Source organism: Euprymna scolopes, chromosome 21, assembly GCF_053919585.1.
Source record: "Euprymna scolopes isolate OS-2025 chromosome 21, ASM5391958v1, whole genome shotgun sequence".
Taxonomy (NCBI): Eukaryota; Metazoa; Mollusca; class Cephalopoda; order Sepiida; family Sepiolidae; genus Euprymna; species Euprymna scolopes.
In genome coordinates this window covers 83,388,168-83,414,540 of record NC_136502.1, presented here as the reverse complement: position 1 = coordinate 83,414,540, position 26,373 = coordinate 83,388,168, and the positions used below count along the sequence as shown (strand labels likewise).

At 31.9% G+C, this 26,373-nt stretch overlaps 1 protein-coding gene across 1 annotated transcript in view; it reads right to left on the bottom strand.

The window, feature by feature from the left end:
* The window catches only part of LOC145242855 (protocadherin gamma-C3-like), a 37,189-nt gene extending 12,609 nt beyond the window's left edge, over window positions 1-24,580 (bottom strand). Inside the window, exons 1-2 of the mRNA XM_080105971.1 lie at window positions 24,449-24,580; window positions 8,998-9,066 (exon numbers count right to left, since the gene is read on the bottom strand). The gene's annotated coding sequence lies outside the window, so the exon portion shown is untranslated. The remainder of the gene's footprint in view (window positions 1-8,997; window positions 9,067-24,448) is intronic.
* Between the last annotated feature and the right edge of the window lie 1,793 nt (window positions 24,581-26,373).

Here is a 26,373-nt window from a genome sequence, read left to right as displayed (position 1 = left end):
AATTTTAGACATTTTCTAAAATTTAAATCATGTAATGAATTTTGATTAAAATTAGAACAAAGCTTCTAAACGTTTAATAATAATTAGATTTAGATTTTAATCTTCATTAGACGACGTCAAAATGGAGCAAAACTCTTTTGTTTGGCGAATTCATTTTACCATCTTGAGACGTGCATTTTTCCAGTATATATATATATATATATATATATATATATATACACACACACACACACACACACATCGGTTCTCGCCAAATCACCGAAGTTAATTAACGTTGAGCCTGGCCAGTACCAGACGGGTGACCATTTGGGAAGCCAAGGCACTGTATGTACCACGGGGTAAAATACCAGGTTGAGAAACTGGCATGGTCTATCCTTCTCTTGAGGGTAGATGGGAATCTCTTAAGCCATGGTAGGCAGCTCATGGCGTCATGATAACAAATACGCTTGATAGCTCTGGTGAAGCATCAAGTATTCAGTTACTGACAAGATTTGAATTACACTACAAAAATTTGTGTAGTGAGTTCAATCTCGGCTACGGCTGCACTGGATGGACGGATATATATACGTATGAGCATTTTATGCATGAGTATGGTTATGTATGTGTGTTTATGCATAGATGTTTCTTTACTAGACTTTCAAATCAACCATTTTATCACATACACTTATTTTCCCATCTATTCGCAAAAACGATACCAAAGCTGACATAAAATATGACTCACTCATCCTATTAATGCAATCACATTAGGGATTTCCAACATCTAAAGAATAACAAAATCTATCAAATTATTTACACGATGTATAATTTAACAAAATCAGATCTTTTCCACCTGTTTTGACTTTAGATATTAATGTAATTGTCCCTTTTTCAATAGTTATTATGTCTGACTTTCAACTCCCAAAGTTGTTTTGACTTTAATATATACACACTTTCAAAGAAACAGATTCAAACAACAGTTGCATAAAAAGTACATTTGAGCTTGTCAAATTTGTCATCCAAATCAATTTCATGCTGTCTATACTGCCCTTTTCATATCCTCTGTCTATTATCTTTCCTTATTCATTAGTAATACTTCCTCTGACGGTAAAATATTTTTTCTCTCAGGTTTAGCATATCTGAAGCAGATAATATACCAAAAGTACACATGGAATAAAGCCTTTTTTCATATAACAAGATTATTTGCATGCCATATAATTGTGATGTACAGAAGAACCCCGGGATAGGGTGGCCTGAAGATACGTTTTTTATTCAGGTTACAATGTGGAATATGTTTTTCCGGCCCCTGGTTACGGTATTTACCATGCCTTATGGTGTTATTCATAATGTAATTTGATTATATACGCGTATTATGTACTGTACTTTGTTACTAATTTTTAATACCATATCCCGGGGTTATACTGCACTCTGTAGTCAAGATGTTTTACTACCAAAAGACTTCCATATATTTCTTGTGATGCATGTTATATTACATATATAAGATATATTTTTGTAAAATCTGTTACAGGATACAGATAATCTTAAGCTGAAATTCAGGGACAACATTTCAATAGTAGATAGATGCACCAACCCTAAGTGTCAATGCATTTGTATAAGTGTGTGTGTAGGAGAGTGCTTTCTACATTTGTTAAATAAATGTCCTTGCAATAAAATCTTTATTTTATCTTTCAATTAATTAAAAGAAAATCAAGCAAAATACTGCTCTGACTATCGAGTTCATCAGTGATCGTGAAGAAAGAGAGAGCCTGTTTCCTCCGTTTGACTATAGGTGGCATTACTGTCTGTCCACCCAGTTACGGAAGCACAAAATGTATATAATGGCATCCTTGAAATAAAAATAAATGTTTTTGCTATATTTTAATTTTAAACATGTTTTTTTTTTTTTTTGCTTTTTTGCAAAGATATTTAAGTTTTATTTTTTTTTTCAAACATATTTACGTTTTTTTTTTGTTTTTGCAAAAGTTTTATTTTTCCTAACATTTACGTTTTGTTGCTTGTTTATTTTCAAACAGTTACGTTTTTTTTTTTGTTTTTATCTTTTTTTTTTTTTTGCAAGCATAAATTAAATATTTTTTAAATATTTTTGTTTTCGAAAAGTTTGCTTATGCACTTATTGTACCGCGCTATTTTTTAATAGTAGTTTCAAGTAAGATTCAGGTTTTACAATATCCTTTTTCAAATATATATATAAATACTCGCGGAAAAGGTAAAATAAGTGCAGAAAAATTAAGAAAAAAAGCGGGGGTCCATAAAAAAAAGATAAAAGAAAAAACGTTGATTCTTTTATTATTCTTTATTATAAGAGCGTAAAAATACTCGCGGCAAAACGGTTGTACCCATAAATATGTTTAAAAGAAAAATATAGCAAAAACATTTAGTTCATGCTTGCAAAAAAAAAAAAAAAATAAAAAAAACGTAAAAACAAAAAAAAAAACGTAAAAACAAAAAAAAACGTAAATGTTTGGAAAAATAAAACTTAAATATGTTTGCAAAAACAAAAACGTAGATATGTTTGAAAAAAAATAATAAAACTTAAATATGTTTGCAAAAAAAAACAAACAAAAAAACATGTTTAAAATGAAAATATAACAAAAACATTTATTTCAAGGGTGCCATTATATACATTTTGTGCTTCCATAACTGGGTGGACAGACAGTAACGCCATCTATAGTCAAACGGGGAAAACAGGCTCTCTCTTTCTTTACGACTACCAGTTCATCTAATCTAACATATAAAGTTATGTTGTGAGGTTTGAAAAGTTGGACCTAAACAGCATTTAAGCTGACATATGAAACATTCATTCTTATTAGTTAATTTTCTTTGTTTTTGTTGTACAATGACATCGACACTATAATAATGTACTTCGCTACAGTTTATTTAAAATATGATATAAACCTGTTTTTAAAATATTATTATCCACTGACATGTGTTTTGTCTACGACTCATCGGAGTGGATGTTGGGATAACTAGTTAGAAACAAAATCAAAATCAGCAAGGGTATTTTTTTTTTATTGAATATGAAAAAGTTTTCTCTCTTACAACAATTTATAAGTTTTAAAAACTGTGCCAATAAACAAAAATTAAAATTACTTAACTGCATCCTGGGCAGGGATAGGTAGTACATAATAATTGAATGTAAACGAATACATATTTTATAGAAACTCATTTTTTTAATTATTAGTTGTCTACCATTATTTTATTAAATTTAAGCGTGGGAAAATAAAAAAAATCATTCTTTCATTTTTTTTTTTTTTTATAGAGAAAGAAAAACATAAATATTCCTGCTTTTGAATATTACATTAGAATGCATGAGTGAGTATTACGATGATACTTCAATATTGTTGGAAATTTGTAATAAAGGGAGATAATCCTGGTAATTTTTTTTTTAAAAATGTGCTTAAAATTCTTATGAAATTTCAGTACTTATTCATTAATTAATTAATACCTCTCAATTTATCATGGATATTGCGACTAAAAAGTATTCATTCATTTGTTAGTTTTGTTATTAATGAAGATTTTTACAAAAGCAGTTAAAAATATTCATATATAATTACCAACAAATTATCTAACTTTATATATATAACAAAAAATTAATTAAAGAAATATATGTCATTAAAAATTAGTTTTACAATAAAATCGATTGGACATCATATGAAATGTTGAAATTTAAATGACATAAATACTTTCAAGTTTTTTCTTAATGATAAAATAGACATGATATAAAATAGACATGATATAAAAGACTTTTTTTTTTTAAATAGTTGTTGCGTGTTAGTCCCTCTCCTTTATAAATCAGATTTTTGTAACATTTAACTGAATTACTTACATTATCATTACATTATTTGAATAAATTTGTTTAAAATTACAGCATACTTAAATTAAGAAGATATGAATTTAAAAAGTTATTCTTGACCGTGAATTGCCACAGATGGGCAGATTGGTTGAATTTTGTTAGTGAGTGTAAGTTAACAGATGATTTAAAAAAAAAACAAACATTTTTTTTTATAAATTGATCACAACATAAAAAGGGGGGGAAATAATAATAATTCAGTGGCTATACGTCCATCCCACAAAAAATTAGAAATTTCTTTTTCATATTTACTTTAAAACATGAAATCTAATTAAAATCTTTTAATTTTGCTTTTAATTATTTTTCTGTTCTTATGTGTCCCCCCCCCCCTCAAAAAAAAAAAAACCCGCTGAAATCTTGTGTTACAAAAACTCCAAACTCAACCTCATTTATAGCTAAAGATAAAACAAATATGAGCTGACTTCAATTTATTTTCAGCTTATCTCCCTTGATCATATCCATTCAATAAAGACATTAATTGTAATATCACTGTGTGGTGTTAATACACAAAGTCTTAAAATAAACTAATTTTGCTATTTAAAAAACATGAAGTAGAGAATAAAATCTTTATTGTAAAATAGTATCAGTGTTGGTATAAAATAATCAGTTTCATATAATTTAAATTCACATTGGCAGTAGTTTTTTTTTTTTAGTAATAAATTATATTGTCAGCTAAAATCAAGCATGAATAGATTAACCATAGTTATTTAAATAAACACACACATACATTTTATGTTTCATTGTTTTGTTTCTTGAAATATTTTAACAGTTATCAATAGTTCAATTTAATAAATTAATAAATAAATCCAATTATCTTCACAAAAACAATAAAAGTTATGAAATCTCAAAAGATATGTTTATAAAACCATTACAAATGACATTATGTTTTTTCTATGAATAAAAAGTGGTTCCTGATTTTTGAAAAAAATTATTTAATCATTCATAACAAAGAAAGATTCAATTTATGTTTGCAAGAAAATATCCTAAAGAAATGAAATTGTCATCATAAAAATGATATATACTTTGATATAAATGATTTGTAAGATTTGCTACAAAAATTGAATATGTAAAATAATAACAGGATTCCCCCCCTCACCCTAAAATGACACCTTTAATAATGTATCTTTATTAAAACCCATAATCCAATCATATTTGGTACAAATAAACTTTACTCTATATCTGACTTGTCCATCAAGTCTTCCAGTTATAAATGGTCAACTTACTTTGTTTTACGTTCATTTATATGTAGGGACAATTTGGTGATCACCTCATCAGTAGAAGGTGTAATCTTGAATAGGCTTCACACTCACTGGATCTTAACCTCAGATTGTTATGTGGTGTTGTCAAAGATAATGTGTATTAAAACAATCACCAGAATATTTTTCAGCAGAAAAGAGCCATCAAAACCCAAACCAGGACGGTCCCAGGAGTGGAGTGGGTCAGAATTACAATTATTTTTCATGTCCTATACAGGTATTTATCATTGAATAACACTACATCAAAGACTGTTGGACATTCTTGGACAAGTCCGGCATAGACTGAAGTTTATTTGTATTACATATGGTTGAACTGGAAAAGGATTATTAAACGTATGAATTGATTCCAAGGTTGGAATTTTCAGGCGGTCACCTTGTATTATAGTCCTTAAAAATACTGAGTACTTATCTTGATCAAATAAATAATGATGATTGCATTCTAATTTGAAGATATTTCAAATATAAAAATCTAAATAAATTATATATACAAATAATATATTGAACTTTATTTCAGTTTGTGTGTCATGGTAGGGGTATTTATTTTAATATATTTATTGGAGCTTTATGATGATGGTAATAATAATGATGAAATATTGTAAACGGTTACAAAACAATAATCATGTTTCAATCACAGATCTCATCAGATTAAAATATGTAATGATTCACAATATTTTACAATTATTTTCAGTTATATTTTAGATTGATAGATTTTAAATGAATTTTCTAGAAACAATCAAGAAAACCGCAATTTTGTATTAAGTGTAAAACATAAATATTGTCTGAGAGCAATTGATTATTATATTGTCCAATTTCTACTGTACACTCTTTAACCCTTATCCTTGAGTGGCCCTTTGGCCTTGATAATGAGTTGATACCTATGAAAAAAAAAAAAAAAAGAAAAAGTCCAATGTGAACAAGTTCTAATTGAATCGTCCCCCTAAGTAATCCAAGTTTCAAAATTCCCACTGTTTACTATGCTAAAATCACAATGACTAATGTATACCTATTAACCCTTATCCTCGAGTGGCCTCTGGGCCTTGATAAGTGGTGACACCCTTGTAAAAAAAAAAAAAAAAAAATTGGATTTAAAAAAAAAAATTCATCCCAATATATGTACTTATTTTTTTTATAGATAAAGATAAAAAAAAACAACAAGTAACACTCGTGAATATAATTATTATTAACTTTATTAATAATAAACATTTTAAAGTAGTACAGAATTTGCTGTAATCTTATATACTTTTTCATGGCTAGATACAAATGTTATGACAAAAACAGTCACATGACATCTAAGGGATACAATTTAATGCAGAATATTTACTAATGTCGGCAGCTATATTAACAAAAATACAGAATAACTACACAATATTTCTATAAGATATATATATAAAAAAAGAAAACAAAATGAAGTTCTGAGTTAACTGCTTATCAGGTTTTAAGTATTCTTGAAATAATTTTGCAAAATAATTTCAAAATTTCGGAGATATAAATAGAGGAAAAAAAAAAAAAAATTTCAATTGAAAATACAATGATTCCATATGTCAAACCCATACAAAGATTTTAATAAAATAAATAAATAAAGGTAATGGAGAAATAAATTATAATCTTAGAAAATAAATACTATACTTCACAAGAAAGTATTCATTTTATGCCCAAGATTATTATTAAACAGCAATAAATTATTATTGATTGTTGTAGCAATTCAGATCTAAATTAATTATTTTCAATTTTGTATTTCTTCAACTTTTGTATAGTTCTTTACATTAAATAGTGTACAGACAGTAACTTAAATTAACAAAAAAAAAATACCTTCCAGCATTATTAAACTAAAATCTTGGTATTTATTGCCAACACCCCCACAATATTTCCTTGTAGAGAAAGTATAAGGAATCAGCTTGACTGCCAATAGACAACATTTTGCTTCGTCTCTGCCTACAACAACCAAATATATTTCTGTATATGGATGTAGAGAGCTGCATACATACGAGCAGACTCTAGATGAGAAATATTTAAGGGATGCAACAAATATAAACTTACCTCTTATATTAATTCCACCGGAATTTCTCAAGCAATATTTCTGGCAATGTAAAGTAGTGCTTTTACTGCTACGTTTTTTAGATGTGTATGCATGTATATGTAGATCTGTGTATATGTTTCTGTGAGTGTTCATATAAATGTTTGTGTCTGTGTGTATATGAAGAATAACACTGTAGTCCTACCAAGTGTTATGGGTGTCTAATGGCGGCATCTCCAGCCACCTAATTGTCTCATGTGATTCCTAGAGATGTAAAACTAATAAACTGACCCCCTATTTTTAAATTGCTAGTTGATTTTTTTTATATAAAAATAAAATATAATATTATAAGGACATGTTGCCTTTAACTAATATTTAGGCAACAGCCTTTTCCTTTCATTCTTATCTCCTCTTCCTTTCCAAAATACAGTCAAATAACAAGTCAATTGAAAGAGCAGTTTAAATAAAAGCAAATTGTAAAATGCAATTTCTATGGCATGAAGACACTCTATAGTCTATTTAATATTACTTGAATTCGGTCAGTTTTCTTGCATCGATTGTCCAGCAAATAATACAATTCTTAATTTTCTGCCAACAATTTAGAGTACAACTTCCGGAAAACATAAAAAAATCAACGTTTTCCAACAGTCAATATTAACTGTACTTGTTTCTTGAGCTAATATGTAAAGTACAACTTATAGAAAGAAAGTAATCAATATTTTCTAGAAAATACTTTTTAAATACTGCAAGGTGTATTCTTAACTATTATTCAAATTAAAAAACAAAAACAAATCGTACAATAATACAGAAGAATAAAAACAGAAACTAAAGTTTTATAAGAATAAAAACAAACTAAAGCTTTCTTAAGATTTTCCAGCTGAATTTTATATTTGTAACAAAATTTACCATCAATAGATGTATTGACATAAGTTTTAAATTTTTTGATAAAGTAAAAATCCATAAGATTACAAAAATACTCCCCATTAAAATGCTTGCTAAATTAACATTTCTTTATATACATTATAATACTTGAGTTGATTGGTTGCTTTTGTTTTACGGCATATCAACCGTTTTCAAGTTATTTAATGCCGAAGCCAGTGATTTTTAAGAAAAACTTTTAATAGAATATATTTGTTTTTTTTTTTCAAGTCGGTTTCTATTTAACCCATAGTTGGGACCATAACAGGTACTACCACTCTGGGTCAGAATGGACCAAGGAGCAATGGCAATCAAGGGGTGGCTCCACACTTCCCAAAGCCTGCAAACTGCCGCCTCACCATCAGATATAGTTTAAGGTCATATCTAGGATCTTATAATACTTGAGAAAGTATGCTGATCATTATATATATGTGTGTGTGTGTGTGTGAAATGGGCAGGCAGATAGATATAATATAGTAAACATTTTAAAAACATGTTAAAAGGGTAAAAGTTATAGCCTGTTACCTTAGAATGAGTGTTTTATGCCAAATTAATGGTTGAATATAATTATATTTGTACTCATTTTTGCATTAAATACTACTCGTTATTACTCCATATTAATTCCTAATTGTGCATCAAACGGATACCATAATACTTAGTTCGCTGCATCTTACCATAACAAAGGTCCATACAAAATTTAAGCCAGCTCGGCCCGCTAGTTTTGAAGAAAACTTCTAAAGTGTTGTATTGTGGTGACTAATACCTATTAATCTCCAAATGTGCATCGAACAGATACTATATTTAGTTTGCTGCACCTTATCATAACAAATGTCCATACGAAATGTCAGCCAAATCGGTCCTGTATTTTCCGAGGAAAAGTGGAATGGACAGATATACTTAGATATGTGTGTGTGTGTGTGTGTGTGTGTGTGTGTGTGAATGCATGAAAAAAATATACATACCTGAAAAACTTTTAGACTTCATGTTTATTTTGTATATAGCTTATGTCTTCTTTTCAAATTTCAACATACCTGAAAAGAAATATGCAAATTTTTACTGAAAATATCAATGCATTTCCATATATAAATATTTATAACATAATAATGCATTTTTGTTCAGTTCGGAACTATAAATAAAAATGATTTGTTTGCCCTTTTTGACGCATATGGAAAGCTAAGATTTTGTATTTCTCTGGCTTATTGTTGTATTTCTCTGGCTTATTGTTGTATTTCTCTGGCTTATTGTTGTATTTCTCTGGCTTATTGTTGAATAAATAATTTCATTTCATAATTAAAGATAATTACTATCAAAGATTTACAAATGTTCAATTTTAAAGTGTTATATAAAGTACTACCAAAATCAGACAGATGTGCTTTCATATATATAATATATAAAAGTGTCAGTTGAATTTTCCAAGTTAGACTTTAGTAGCAGTGCATCTCATAATTCAATATTTGAATTTGCCTAACCTGGCCAATTTTTATTTATTATTGTTGTACTATGTTTTTTTTTTTTTGTTTTGTTTTTTTCAATGAAAATGTGCTTTTCTTCAGTTTCTTTCAAAATCTATTTATTCTGGTCCGAAAAACTGGTCCAAATGGAGATAGTGAGTTATGAAAAGATATAGCAATTCAGCTACAAAGTCTTCCGTTTTTATAGCTAATCAACGCCTACTATACCTTCTTACTAATTAGAATTCTTGATTTATGTATCCCTTCATTTCAACTATTGAGTATCACCCTCTTTTGTTTGAAATGGATTTTGCCACATCTCATCTTTAAGTTGACCAAACAAAGAAAATGTGACCTTACTCTGACCTAAGAAAAACTAAAACACTTTCGTCTATCTCCATCTTTGATTTATTGTAGAATTATAATTTTAACAATATAAATTTATACATATATATAAATTCGTATTCCTGGTTGTTTATTTGTTCACAATTTGATTAATATATACAAAAGATCCGCTACTTTGCTCTTTCATTTATTTCTATATATAGTATGATTCTTGCAAAATATACAATTGAGAGGCTATCTCATTTGCATATTGCATTAAGGAAAATCGATTTTACTAAATAGCAGTATGTTAGTTAATGTTTATAGCGAGAGAATTGTTTTAAGTGTTCTATTTAAAATTGTTATTTAATAAACTTTAAATAACAATTTAATTGATAATATATTTAATTTAATATATTTGGAATTATTTCCGACATCAACTTTTTTTTAAAGACGTAGAGTTATCCCCCCCTATAAACTTCAAAACATAATGAACGCTTCACAAAATAAAATAATTTGGTAATCTCCATAAGTTTCTAGCTTGAAAAAGTAATTCTATGTAGAAAGAAAAGTTTGTTTTTTTTGTTTAAAAAAACCAAAAAAACCTGAAATTATTTTATTTGTTTTTAATATTCTTGAAACGACTTTGACCACTTCGAATTCAAACTTCAGCCACACTTTTAGTAAAAAAAAGCTTTTGATTTATTTTTATTTTTTTTTTTTGGGGGGGGGGGAATTTTATTTTTAACGCACTGACAACAAAAAGTGCTCAATATACGAAGAATAGTTTCTTTTCTTTATATCCCTTCTGCCGAAATGGGGTATCACGTACTTCTTTTTTTGAACGATTACATTTACATGTTTTTATCCGTTCTTTTATTTTTGCCCATGATTAAAATAATTGATATTCTTAGGTGTGGTGAAACGGAACTTCATGTCAACCCGGGCAATGTCGGGTACCCATGCTAGTGTAATATATATATATATATATATATATATATATATATATATATATATATATATATGAGAGAGAGAGAGAGAGAGAGAATTATCAAAATGTTAAAACTATTCTATGAAAATAAGATTGTCTTTATATTGCATCATAAACTTCCACATAATCATTCATTGATATTGCATCAGACATTATAAACGCACGGGCTAGACTCACTTGTTATTGCCAATTTACGTTTGCTTTGATTTATCTGTTTAGCAACAAATCAAGTTCCTTTTGGGGTCATCTGATTCCTAAGCACATTACCCATTTTTAAATATCTATAATATAAATCTCACCCGTCTGTTTAAATGTATGTATTGTCTAAAATTTTCGACAGAGGCGACGGATTTTCACGAGATCAGTATTGATTAGATGTTCAATCCTTTGGATGACAAATATAAGAAAAATTGGCTAAAAATATTAATTCCTTCACCCTCAACTGAGCATTTTTCTACAGGGAGGGGTCGCTTTTTTCGCCGATATTTTCGAAAAGAGAGAGAGAGAAAGATTTGTGTAGATTTAATTTAAACCTTCATCACTTCTGGTATGGCGATGGACGAAACAGCAAAGACGTCACGTTTTTTTTTTTTTCACGATCTTTTCCTCCTTCATGGTACGGGTTCGAGCCTGCCTGCCTACTACCAACTTTTTTAGTTTTTTTGCTCAACACATACCTCCAAACACCCGGGCAACGCCGGGCACCCAAGCTAGTTAATTATATATTATAAATTAAATACAATGCACTATATTACCTATAGTTAGAGGGGGGAAACAGTATTAGTTTATAGTTGTACAAAATATACATGATAATATTTTGACTTGGCACAACCAGGGGAATCACCACTTGTAAACGTCCGAAGGCCATTCGAGTATTATGGTTAAAGAGTGGATGGTGGTCACGGGTACAACGGCTTAGTAATCATTAATGGTGAAAAGTGGGTATAATTTGATTATTTAAGAGGGCGGCTTAACAAGAACTTGTTTGTTTACATTGGACTTGAAGACGACCATGTTGTAGTTAGCAGGAAAGCAGACCAGCATTCCACAGGTGGGCAACTCTAGGAAAGAAGCTTTGTTTACGGAATCTGTGTTTGGATTTAGGTAAACTTAGGGAGTATGGGAAATTGTTGATAGTGGGTGTAGCTAGTCGAGTGTTGTTTGTGAAAGTTTGTCCAGGGGGAACCAAAGATTGGAGCTCAGTCGAGCACTTGCTACGTTTTTTTTCTGTGAGAAAGAGAATGCAGGGAAGAGAAAAGGGCATCACCTACTAAATTTTGAAGCCAATTTTGAACTCTGTCAAGGTAGGATAGGGTCAATGAGCAGCTCCTGCTAGATGTGGCAACAGTACTTCGTTTTAGGATGTACTTGGCTTTCATACAGGTATAGGATTGCATCGGCAGTGAGATATCTCGTGGAACGGTAGAATGATATTGTGATGGTATCCATTGGGTCTAATCATTTTGTCCATTGCCAGTGAGATGATTAATGTCCTGCAGATGAAATATAGAAATCTACAAAATGGGTAAAAAAAATCCTCACTTTCAAAAACAAAAATGTCTCAAATTGCAGTTGTACATGATGAAGTGTATAATTACGTTGTAGCAAAATTAATTAAAATTTCTTTTTTTTTTTAATTAGAATTTTAAACAACAAAGAATGAATGCACAGTTATAGGGAAACCAGTCCACAAAATGGCCTGTTAAATGATGATTTTTTATTGGCTGTGCAATTTGCATAAGACGTTTTCATTGTTATATAACACGAGAAGTCAAATAATTCACTTGATATTGGATCCAAACAAATTTGAAAGTATGAGCATTACGTGTGGAATATTCTGCGAAAGTTTACTGGCGTCCTTGTGCCAAACTCGGAGGAAGCTTGTTTCTGTGAGGCTAAAATAAGATGGTGGATTAGGTCAGAAAAGAGATTGAGTGGCGTAAGTTAGATGAGAATGAATCAGCAGCAGTCTGAAGATAAAAGAAGAAAGGGGAACAAAATATGCAGCACAAAACCCCTGTAAAGATTTATTTTCTTTGTGCTTTTAACAGGGTTGGTTGTTTATCTCAGTCATTCGTGAAGATACCTGCTGAGAAGGAATTAACGCAATGAGTAATCTTAATAAAAGTGAAAGATTGAATAAAAATGATTATTTTTTTACAAACAATTGTATGTTTTTTGTTTTTTAAAACAATTGTATGTTTTTTGTCTTTTTAAAACAATTGTATGTTTTTTGTTTTTTAAAACAATTGTATGTTTTTTTAAACAATTGTATGTCTTTTTAAAACAATTGCGTGTTTTTTGTTTTTTTAAAACAATTGTATGTCTTTTTAAAACAATTGTATGTCTTTTTAAAACAATTGTATGTTTTTTGTCTTTTTAAAACAATTGTATGTTTTTTGTTTTTTTTAAAACAATTGTATGTTTTTTGCTTTTTTAAACAATAGTATGTTTTTTTTTAAACAATTGTATTTTTTTTTAAAACGATTGTATGTTTTCTTGTTTTTTTTAACAATTGTATGCTTTTTGTTTTTTTCGAACAATTGTAAACATTTTCTTTTTTAAAAACAAGCTGCACTGAGGTAGAATACCTTGGCTTCACAATCATCACAACAGACTAAGGCGAGGAAGATATCTTTAACTGCATCAACAACGCTTGTCTTATCTTCAACAGCCTTTACACCCGTCTATGGTTCCGACACGAAATCACTTTGAGAACAGAGATCAGGATCTATCATGCCCTTGTTCGTACCATTCTTCTGTATGGTTGTAAAACATGGCCTATGTGGGTCTCTGATAAGTGCAAACTTGAGGTGTATGATCATCAGTGTCTATGCCGCATCCTCCGGGTTTGCTGGCAGCATTTTGTCCCCAACACTGTGGTCCACACATGCTGCAAAACGTCTTCTCTCGCAAAAACCATCGTCATAAGGCGTCTATGCTGGTTTGGTCATGCCCTTTGTCATCAACTAAACGATGTCATCTGCAAGGCCATCGACCCCGACCCCAATGCAAGGCTGGAAGAAACGTCATGGTGGACAGCTGAAGACTTGGATCAAGACAGTCAAACAAGACTCCATTTGATTCTGGGTCCTCACCTCTACAATCTGTGTCACTAGAACCACTCATGGCTGCTGCAGCATGTCGGGTGTGGTCGGTCTCAATTGGAGACGTGACTAACGCAATGGATGGAGCTGACTCAACCGATCAATGGTAATAGCCGAAACAATTACAAGTACTGGGGTAGAATGTAGAAAATAAATGATAGACTAGATAACCATTAACATAGGTTTTAATCATAAAAACAAATATTAGGTTTAACAACAATCGTTCTGATGAGAAGAATAGGAACTATATAGTTATCCACCAAGCGACAGAGAAACTGATGCAATAATTTTCATTTAGTGAGGGTATGATTAAAGGAAATTAGAAGGTTCTACTTATAGACACTGGCGATAGGAACTGACCAATCAAATGGAGCCATGTTCTGCTAGCAACCAATCAGAAACCTGAATTACTTCATAAAAATATTGGATCTTTTAAAATTCCCACAAATAATTGTTTATGTCCACGCAGGAAAGATCTTTGCTCTTTGTCTACAAAATTTTAAAATCCAAGACTTATACAGATCAACTACCAACTGAAAACTCTTTTTCATCTCCAGGACTTATACAGATTAGCTATCCATCGAAAAATCTTCTGAAATCAAACATCGCTTTCAATTCAAAAGAAACTAACTAGAGAATTAATCCAAGAAATGGTAATAATTTAATATACAGGGGGGAATGATAAAATTGTTGCTTAAAAAAAAAACAAAAAAAAAACAACACTACAGCTTTATATATTATTTAATTGGAATTTATTATTGATATAAGTATTATTTATTAATTTATTTATCGCGGACTATTATCCTCATCTTTATTAGTTGTTGTTTCACAACGTTTCGGCAAACTATTCGTCTGGCCTTTGTCAGGTGGTAACTGCAACGGGATAGGAACTCCGAATCTCCTAACTGCAGCTTTATTTTAAAACTTATTGAAAAAATCAATCCAAATAACTTAATTAAAACCTTGCCCTATATCTGAGCTGACATATATTCAATGTAGCCGCCTTCAGCCTCAATCACTACCTCAATACGGGTCCGGAACTGGGAGCATGCCTTTTCCACAGGAGCTTGGCGAATAATTGACGGATGGCAGCAATCAGGCTGGTTTTGGTATTGTGGAAAGTCATGTTGGTGATGTTCTTGATGTATGACCAAACAAAGTAGTCCAGGTCCGGGTTCAGGTCAGAGGAGGAGGCGGGGGGGGCAGTAAGAAAAGTTGTAACACTTCTTCTGAAACCAAGCCTGAGTCTTTTTGGACTTGTGGGTCAGTGCCAAGTCTTACTGCCACACCCAGGGTCTGCCAGCGGACACCTGATTGCACCCGGGGATCACCACACTCTTTAACATATCCAGGTACACTTTGGTGTGAGTTTCAAGCTGACTTCGAAGATATGAGGTAACATGATGTGACCTTCATTGAAACCACACCAAAGACCATCACTATGGCTGGAAAGGGTTGTCCGATGCATTAAGCTGTGCTTCCAAGCGTTGAACCGTCTGGATTTGCATTTTGAAGGTGTTGGCAATGGTCCTATTATAATAACTTGGATCGATAGAGAGCATCTCTGATCTCACTCATTGAACATTGTGTCACTTTCGGGCATGATAGAAGGCCCCTATCACTCTTGGGATTTGTACACAACTGGCCAACTAGTAGATGGTCCGCAAAAAAACAAACAAAAAAAAACATGTTTTCATCAAACGGAAATGGAATCATGTCGTCTTTTCTAGGGCGACAATTTCATCGTTTCAACCAGTATATTTACAGAGACCAAGGACTAAGCGGCAGTCTTCAACAATTCAACGTTAGTTGTGACAATTTTATGAATCCTAATCTTAAAGTTTTGGCATCCTGTAAAAAAGATTGATGAAAAGCATAACTTTCCAACCATAAAAAAATCCACTAAACCGGCTGATTTGGAAGGTTATGATCGAATCTGGATCTGCTGGACTATTTATTGCCTCCTGGAACAACAGTAAACGCTTCTAATATGTGGAAATTCTGCATGAGAAGCTGGAAAACATATATGCATATTCATTAGTGTGCCATTTTCATGCATGACAGTGTTCCATGCCAATGCCTAAAACAACCTCAATATTAACCTCATGAAAGATTTATAGGGAATATGATCAGAACGATGCTGTGAGAAGAAATCTTCAAGTTATGAAGCAATAAGAAAAATAATAAGAGTAGAATGGATGAATATATATATATATATATGTATATGTATATATCTATATATATGAATTACTTGAATCTCAACGTATCTAAACAGTGAACGGGAAGAAAGCATAGAAAATGCTTTGTAGGTTTTTATTTCTATTTCTCATTAGCTTGTATTAGAACATCACTATTTAGAGAATTGTGAGTGAAATAAACTCGTATCATTTTTTTGAAGTTTTTTTAAAAGTTTTGTTAAATCTATTTAAAGCATCAAAATGATAAACATGGTCTTACTTGTTAGTTAATGGCTAACTGCACAATTAGAAATAATAAAGGTAATAATAATAATAACTGTCATAAAAAGATGTATATATAAGTATAGAAAAATATCTCTATTATTATATAAAAGAAACTGTGTGTGTGTGTGTGTGTGAGAAAGAGAGAGAGATAATTCCCTATGCATTCGGAACGGTTGGCCCATTTTTTTTTTTATTTCACACGAAGGTACTTGATGTGTTTGGGAACATTCTTACGTAGGTTTTATTTCAGAATGCGTCTGATAAGTATCGAAAACCGATAATGGAAAAAGAAAAAATTTGATTAAAGAAGAAAGCCCGATGTTGACCAAAGTTAACACTTTTAAACAACCTAACATAACAAGTGCATTTGAGAAGTATTATCACCGCACAAGCAGAAAGGCCCAGGCATAAAATCAAGTGTAGATTTTTTGTTATAAGACGGGAGTGTGTTCAAAAATGAATGTTTTTTTAAAGCACAATTAAACCATGACACTTGACTTTTGCATGTTTAACATTAATTTAAGTGATTATATAAAAATCATTTCATAAAATCAACAGTTGATTCTTTGATAAGGCAGAGGTGCTTTGAAATGAATGTTTCTGCTTAGAACACAATTGAACCATGATACTAGACTTTTGCATTTTAAACTTTATATGAAGCCATTATTTACAAATAATTTTATAAAATCAACAATAGATTTTCTACAATGTGATGTAGACTAATGTAGTGTGGACTAAGTCAATGTGGGGAAGCGGGGGGGGGGGTCTTGTATTAGAGCAGGTAATCAATTTATTTTTTAAATTTTTTTCCATTTTTCACCCCAAACAAAGCACAGTGCCACTTTGATGTAAGGGGCTACTATCAGGGGCATAAGTTGCAGGGATACTATGTATTGAGTTGAGCAGCAAGATGTCCGTTCACATTAGACTTGAACTTCGGCATGTTAGTACAGTTGGGAAAACAGAATCCTGGAAGGGAGTTCTAAAGCCTAACAGTTCTGAGGAAAAAACTATTAGAGTAGAAAGCTTTCTTACATCTGGGGATATCTACTGTGTAGGGGTGGGATTTTGCTACTTGTCAGGAGTATTTATGTGGAAGGGGTAGATGGGCTTCTAGTTCGTCTGTGCAGTCACCATTAAAATACTTGTAGAACAGGCAGAGGGATGCAACATTTCGTCGACTGGGGGAGGTTTAAGCTTAGATGACAGTTTAGGACCTATCAGGTTGGCGACTCTTTTTTGATCCCTGTCCAGGAGCGAGAGACTAGTAGCAGGTGTACCAGCCCAAATGTGACAACAGTACTCCATACATGAACGAATAGTGGCCTTGTAGAGATACAGGATACTTTCAGGTGTAAGTAGCTTTCTAGCACGGTAGAGAGAACCCACTTTCTTTGTAGCAGATTAAAAAAAAATGGGCGATTTCACTAATTTCAATGACAATAAAGGTATGGGAGGATGGAACATTTGTTGATCCTCATTCAATCCCGGACAACGTCGGGTCTCCTTGCTAGTACAATATAAGCGTAGAAAAATACAATATGAGTGAAGGTAAATAATTACAACATAAAAAACAATTTGAATAAAAAGGTACATTTATTTGCAGACAGTTTTATGTTTTTGATGATTTAAAATTATTTTGGAGTCAAACTTCTTTCATTTATTAAAGGATCTGATGATACCTTAATATTATGAACCCTATCATGAACAAGTATTCCAGTCAGTGCATTATAAAAACACCCATCCATGCCTAGATATCCTCGAATACCGTGTGTGCATATGAGTATACTGATGCAGAAACTTGATATTCTCAAATATTTTATTGCACTAAATTCAGGTCAAAATTATTACAAACTAGCAGTTCAGCCCGGCTTTGCTCGGGCCCTATGTACTGTTCATAACTTGCCCTACGTGTCAATACACTTTATGTAAGATTTCAAATGTTTAGACAAAAAGTTTTTTTTTTTTTGTTTTTTTTTTACACAGTGATCACCACTTATCAGGGCCCGGAAGCCACTCAGGGATAAGGGTTATTGTAAGTACATTACGTTAGTGTGGAGATTTCATGAAGTGTTTAATTAAGGGGGCGGTTCATTAGGAATTTGTTAACATTGGACTTGAACACATCCAAGTTGTAGGCCGGAGGGAAGCAGGCAGACGGAACAGAGTTCCACAGGCGTGCAGTTCTAAGAAAGAAGCTTTGTTCATGGAATCCGCGTTTTGATTTAGGCACAGATATAGAGTGGGGGAAATTTTTCACAGTGGATTCAGCTAGACGGGTGTTTTTCGTGAAAGATTGGCGAGGGGGGACCAGAGATTGGAGTTCAGATGAGCACCTGCCATGGTAATAACGATAAAACAAGGATAGGCTCGCAACGTCTCTTCTGTTGGAGAGAGGTTGCAGGGTAGAGAAAAGGGCATCCCCCACTAAGCCACGAAGTCTATTTTGTACTCTGTCAAGGCAGGATAGGCTGTTTTTAGCAGCTCCTGCCCAGATATGGCAACAGTATTCCATCCTTGGACGTACTTGGCTTTTATATAGATAGAGAATTGCATCAGTAGTGAGATATCTTCTGGAGCGGTAGAAGGATCCTACCATCTTTCCAGTGATCTTGGCAACAGACTTGATGTACGTGTTCCATTTCAGATCAGGAGTAAAGGTCAAACCCAGAAGCTTGTCAAAACACGGGGCCTCACCCAGACGAGAGCCATCCATCACAATTGATGCCAGATGGGGATCAGAGGGTTGATGATGTAAGGATAGGAGTTTGGTTTTGGATGCATTAAAGGTAACCAGCCACATCTTCCCCCACTGAAGTTGTCTGAGTAATTTTGTAGAGATCGCAGAAGTAAATTTTTTTTTTAACTTTGACTTCAATTTTGACCCCTTAACATTTATTATTTTGGTCTCAAATCAAAATACAAAGTTTTACCCATGTCCAAGTTACCTAAATCTAAAATTTAAAGTGTTTAGACCAAAGTTTGGCGGAGGAATTTGGTAGAATCTGCAAAGGTCAACTGTTTTAGCTTTGACGTTTTAGCAGCAAAACTTTCGCCCTAAAACTGATTAAAATGCTTGCCACATGTCTGAAACCCGTTATGTATAAATGTCAAATGTTTAGACCCAAAATTGGCTGAATAGTTTGCTAGACACCGCAAAGATCAAATCTTTTGAATTCTGACCCCTTGGCAACTCAAATTTTCAACCCAAACCAATTAAAAAGCTTGCCCTATCTCTGAATACCCTTTATGTAAAATTTCAAATGTTTAGACCAGAAATTGGTTGAATAATTTGGTAGAGACCGCAGAGGTAAAAGTGTTTTACTTTGACCCCAATTTTGACCTCTTAACATTTATTTTTGGGGGCTCAAATCAAATTAAAAAGTTTGATCCAAGTAACATACATTTAAAATTTCAAGTGTTTAGACCCAAAATTAGCGGAGGAGTTTTGTAGAGTTTTCAAAGGCCAAATCGTTGAACTTTACCCCCTGACAGCCAAATTTCAGTCTGAAAACCGATTAAAAAGATTTCCTCAAATCTCAATACCTCTTATGTCAAATCTCGAGTCTCTAGACCGAAAATTGACAGAGATATTTGGTAGGGACATGTAGACACACAGACAGACATTTTCACTTTTATAGATATATAGATTTATAAAATTTAAAGAATAGATGATAAAAAATTTAAACAAGTGAAGCATACATGGTCCCCGTGAGTGCACAGTGAACGAGGCATAAAAAAATAACTAAGTTCAGCATTTGCCGTCCCCTACCCCCCTGATTTAGCCCCAAAAGTCTCCAGGGGATGTCAAATCCTGGTGAAAATGAACAAACGGTGCAGTTTTAAGCCTTAACATATTTAAATTTGAGTTCTGCACCATGCAAAAAAAAAAAATGACTAAGTCTATCATTTGCCCCCCCCCCATTTAGCCCCCAAAATACCCAAGGCCTTAACATATTTAAATTTGAGTTCAGCACCATGCAAAACTGCTAAATAGATATACACAGAAAATTTTGGACAAATATAGTAAAATAGTCCCCAAAATAGAGTGTTTTTATTAGCCCTAAAAGAGCCTCTGGGACACACCCAAGAGTTATCGTGAAGTATAGACAAACAAAATTATATAGAAATCAGTTAGTTACAATTTTCAGAAAGTTTTATAAAAAATCCAAGTCATCAATTTTTTTTTAAGAAGCACAAAAGTGTCAATTTTAGCCATTTTAACCCGAAAGGCACCCCTAAGGGAGCAACCAGAGTTTTCCCGGAAAATCCATTCTGTTATTTTTTTTTTACTCATATCATGTTTAATGTTTGTGCAAAATTTCAAAAAATTCCAAGGTGTAGTTATTGAGAAAAGTGCTGACAGATGAACGGACGAATGGATAAGAGTGCCCCCCCTCCTTTTGTTGGGGGGGGGGGTCAATAAGTGTTTATAGGTACATTTTAAAATGACATTAAAGGAAAGCGACACGTTTAAAATCATTGTAAACTTTAAAAAAAAATGATTTTGTTTTATGGACTCAAACAAAAAAATACACCCAATAATTATTTGAATAAGAAAAATATAAAGAAAATATCAAAATACTATAAGAAGAGAAGCTAATAACAAAGAATAAAAATATTTGGGAGTTTATAAAGATGGTTGTCTAATCCTGATATAGTTAAAATATTAAGCTATGAAATAAAATTAACAGCTAAAAATTTAAAAACTATTGCCAGTGTAGACAGATGAACAATTAGGGTCATTTATTGATGGCCAGTAATTGACTTGGAGAATTCGACCTTTCTTATTACAGTTATTAAACTAATAAATAGATGATAAAAGTATTGAAATAAAGTTAGAGGTACATTTTAAAATGACATTAAACAATAGCAATGTTTAAAAAAATATTTATAAAGTTCTAAAAAATTGTTTTCATCAACCCGAATCAGAAAATATATCCAGCAATAATTGTGTTATAGAAACATGCATAAACAAGGTCTGTTGAAATCAGTAAAGAAGACAGGAAAATATTTTAAATTGATGTGCGAAACGACATTGTTGATAAAACATGAAAGAAAGAAAGAAAAAAGAAATAGAACCAACTGTGTTTAGTAACTAGTGATGGAACGTTAAAGGTATTTGAATAACCTTAAAGAAAAGAGAAAGTACTTTTGTCTGCATAAAAACCGTTTATACTGATATAAATAGATTTCAAAGTCTTAAGATGAAATGAAGTTCGAGTCAGTCTCACAATTTTTAAACTGTTTTCATTCTGATGAACAATTAAAATTGATATGATGTTTCTGAATTTTAGAGATGAGAATTGGTTATTCGTATTATTTGGATTCATCGGACTACTGTTCTCATCTTGAGTGTGATTTTCACGTTTTGGTCGATGTAACCTCCGACCTTCTTCAGGTGTATCTTGTTGAACGTACATCGAATGTGTCCAGAATCATATTGGCAAAAATTGTTACATAACAGATTTCGTGGAAGAAAGGGACCTGGTCTTTGCAGATGATTGTAAAAGCTTTTCTTGTGTCGAACGCTAAACAATGGTCGACAGCAGGGAAATGGTGTTTGTAACACAAATTGTCAATTGTTCAGAAAAATCTGAAGACTTACATTATCAATAGAAAAAAGTTGGAGATGAAAAAATGACATTTTTAATTCAACCAAACTTTTTTCTCACATATGAATCTTGTAATTTCCTTTTCCACGCAATTTCATACAACATCGTGTTTTCTTTTTGTTTTTTTTTCTTTTACAAGAATACATTTAATAAATTCAAGTCCGACACAATTGGAAGATATCACCAGGGTGTCACTAATAATTAAGTTATTTTTTTTCCTTTCTTGGGACTGAAATAGTTCCAATAGAAATACATTCCAATAAATTGAATATATGATGTCTCAAATGAACATCTAGATAAGATTAACATTTGTTGATTTTTTTTTTCCAAAGTGAAAGTGAGGAGTAGATGTATTAAATTGATGAAACAATTCCATGGCTTCTGTTTCAGTTTTTTTTTTAATGACAAATGTGGCATCTACATGGAGGAAAAAAGGAAAAGGCTGATAGGTATGTTGTAATAAATAGTTCATGAAATTCCATTAAAATATTGGCAAAATAAGAGCTCAAAGGATTTGCTGTGAATATGGATTATCTCCTCTTTGATAATCCAAGCTATAGAAGCTGTTCATTTCCGCTTATCAAGTAGATGGGTAGTAGGATTCTTAATTGAATAAAAGATTACTGGACGGAATCTCTTGTCCTGTTATCATTACAGGATTATCCATAGAAAATCCGTCAAACTGGTGACATGATATTCTGTGGTAGGCAAAATTGTAACAAACACAAGTAGGAGCGAATTCTCATGGTTGGAGATTTTGAATACACTACCTTCCTGGCTTGTCCAATCAAAAACCAGCTCTAAGTCACGTGACTGAGTTTATAAAAGGTTAAACCAGCAGCACACTCTCTTTCTCCCTAGATCTTGGACTGACAACAACTTCACGTGGAACGGACCTGTCACTCCCAACTTTTCTCTTGGGATTTCAGAACTACCCACGGCTACCTTTGCGGACTTGAATGTGGGTTCACACTCAAGCTTTCTTTCTCATGCTACAGGACTGTCTCTAATCATCCATGACGCACGTTTCTAGTACTAATTTCTAGGAGACAAATAATATATCAGGGCTGTGCACCGCTACTACATAAACATACATGAACTCTGTCTCTTCAACAGGCTTGTCTAATCTTTAATTTACGACTTACCCGTTTCCTTATTCTTACTAACAAAGATAACCAATAAAGCTGTTTATTAAATGTTAGAATGTAATTTCTACAATTCTTAAAGATAAATTCAACAATATGTGGTTTAAATGTTGAAAGAACGAGAAGGCTTGGAAACAGTGAAATGAAATATATATTAACAGAAAACATACAGAAACCTATTGGTTCGGTGAAACTATGCACAACTGGAAGGACAAAGTAAGGCTACGACCCACTCCCACAGAGTCTCAGCTCCAGACTGCTCGATAGCAGAAGCTAGTTAACGGATATGACGTCAGAAATAGTCCATTGTCAGAATCTGTAGGGGTGCCACTCCAACAACATTACATTTAAATTTTTGCATGTTGGTACAGACAGGTTAGCAGAGGGGGGATTTTTAAGGCAAGTAGTTTGAGAAAATATGCTATTAGAACAGAAAGCTTTCCAGTATCTAGAGATCTCTACAGTAAAAGGGGTGAGATTTTGTTGCTTGTTAGGCTGATCAGAGTATTTATGTTGAGGGAGCAGAAGTGTAGCAAGTTCGGTGGAGCACATTGCGTTGAAAATTAGTCAAACAGATTATTTTTAAAAGATACTTCTTTTTAAAATTAATCCAGTAAGGGAAAACTTCAAAGAATAGGTAACATTTACATAATTTTTTTAAAAATAAAAGCTTTTGTAAAAAAATATTTTATAAAGAAACTGAATTGAAAAATAAACTTAGTCTGGTAAAGAATCAACTATGTTATTTGATTTTCTATTTATAAGTGTTTTATCATCATAAGACCATGTAAATCTTTGCAAATATTTCCTAGCTATGTGAATCCTGATCAAACATTCATATAAAGTCAACACCAATACAGACAAGAAGCACTCAAAAACCAATATTCAATATTGACTTCCCAACTTAAGTACATTCATAGCTGATTGAACCTCTAAAAAAAAAATAAATAAATAAAATAAATAAATGAATAAAAAAAAATAAAAAAATAAAAATCATTGGAAAGATGATTTTTGTAGATATATTTGATATCAATATAAAATCATTTTATTTCCTTTTATATTTAGAATGATTGAAGTATGATTACAATAACTTTCACAGCACATATTGATCGTACATAAAGGACAAAACTAAATATTTACTTAAACACACGATTTATAAACGCCTACATTTATTTTCATAGTATATTAAAAATCGATTTCGCTTACATAAGAAGTAGAAGCTTTTATTTCCCCAAACTGTGTGTATCTTTCTGTATGAAATAAGGAAAGAGTATAAATAATGAGTGTTGTAAGCAAACCTTACTTCAGCTGAACATACCTGGTGGCTGCCTGGTTCCTCGTGTATCTTTATCACTCCAAGCATCTTCACTGTCGGTGTGAGTTGTAATTTATTTTCTCTGGGAATCGGCAATTATAAAATGTCCTTGGCCATTTCAATCAGATCATCATTATCCTGAAACCATAATAAAAACCGATCAAACCTTTTTGACTTTGACACTAATAAATTATTACTGGATAATAATTTAAATTCCATAAAAATGGTGGAATCCTTCTATCAATCCAGTAGATTGATTACTGCTGGTTATTAGCTAGATCTTTTGCAGATGAATGCAATTTCTACGACCCATATATAACAAAGTTGTATTTTCTTTTTAAATGAATAAAAAAGGGGTTTTTAATATGAATATCGATATACAAAAAAAAAAAAAAAAAAGAAATTATAAGAATATAGATTAAAACGAAGATATTATGACACTCAACCTTATGTCACAAATTTTTATGAAAGCCATTCCATGATTTTGATTCCTAAAATAATATCTTAAGTTTAAGAGGATTTAAGAAGAAATACAAATTCAAAGTGTCTTGCTTAATTAATGTCTTATGATTATTGATTAAATTTATTCACACCTGAAATATTTGAATTTTCAAATGAGAATTTGTGCCTGCACTATGTCCTCTAAAACATTTCAAATATTTCAAAAGAAACTGAAATTTGGAGAATATTTATTAACTAGCAGGACCTGTGGAAATTCCACAGGGGAATCATTCATATGTAATATATTGATGTTGGCATTCTGTAGATGTTCAGCGTAAATGGAGATGCTCTGATATTATTGTAGCTCTTTTGTTAAAACTGCAAAAGTATTTATCTAAGCTAACACGAAAGCTCGGTCATAAAGTACGCTTAAATATGATATTTTAATTCTTGCAGATTTCGTATATATTATTACAGATTTAATGTTCTATCGATTTTTATATATTATAAAGTTGCGATTTCAAAAATAAAAAACAAATATATCCATATGACTTAGGTGCATTAGCTTGAATTGAAACCGAAATAAAAACTTATGAAAAAAAAAAGAAAATCTATATATATCTATATATATATATAAACTTGAATTCCTTCAGCCATAATTGAAACCAAAACTTATGAAACATTCTTGATAAAATTATTTATAAAAAAAACAAAACTGGAGTGGCATTAATTATAATCGAAACTGAAACCAAAACTTACGAAGAATTCTTGGTAAAATTATTTATGACAAGTAATGGAAGTGCATACCAATTAAACGACCCGGATGTAAACATAACACAGAAAATAACACACATGCTATCGCATTAGTATATAGATAATAATTTAAATTCCATAAAAATGGTGGAATTCTTCTATCGATCCAGTAGATATCTCACTGCTGATGCAATTCTCTACCTATATTAGAGCCAGGTACCTCCAAGGATGGAGTATTGTTTCCCCATCTGGGCAGGAGTTGTTAGAAAGACCTTATCCTGACTTGATAGAGTTCAAAATAGACTTTGTAGCTTCATAGGGAATGCCCTTTTCTCTTCCCTACAACCTCTTTCTCACAGAAGAGACGTTGCAAGCCTGTCTCTGCTTTATCGTTATTTTCATGGCAAGTGCTCGTTTGAGCTCCAATCTATGGTACCCCCCTCGTCAAACTTTCATGAGAAACACTCGTCTAGCCGAAAACACTATCAATAATTTCCCCCACTCTTTATCTGTGCCTAAACTTAAAATTGGATTCCATGAACGAAGCTTCTTTCTTAGAACTGCACGCCTGTGAACTCTTCCGTTTGCCTGCTTTCCAGGTCGTCTTCAAGTCCAATATAAACAAGTTCTTGATGAGCCGTTCCTTTAAGTAATCCAATTTACCAAATTTGTACTAATAATGATTACTATGATATTGTCCCATTGATTACTGTTCACTTTTTAAAGTTTATCCT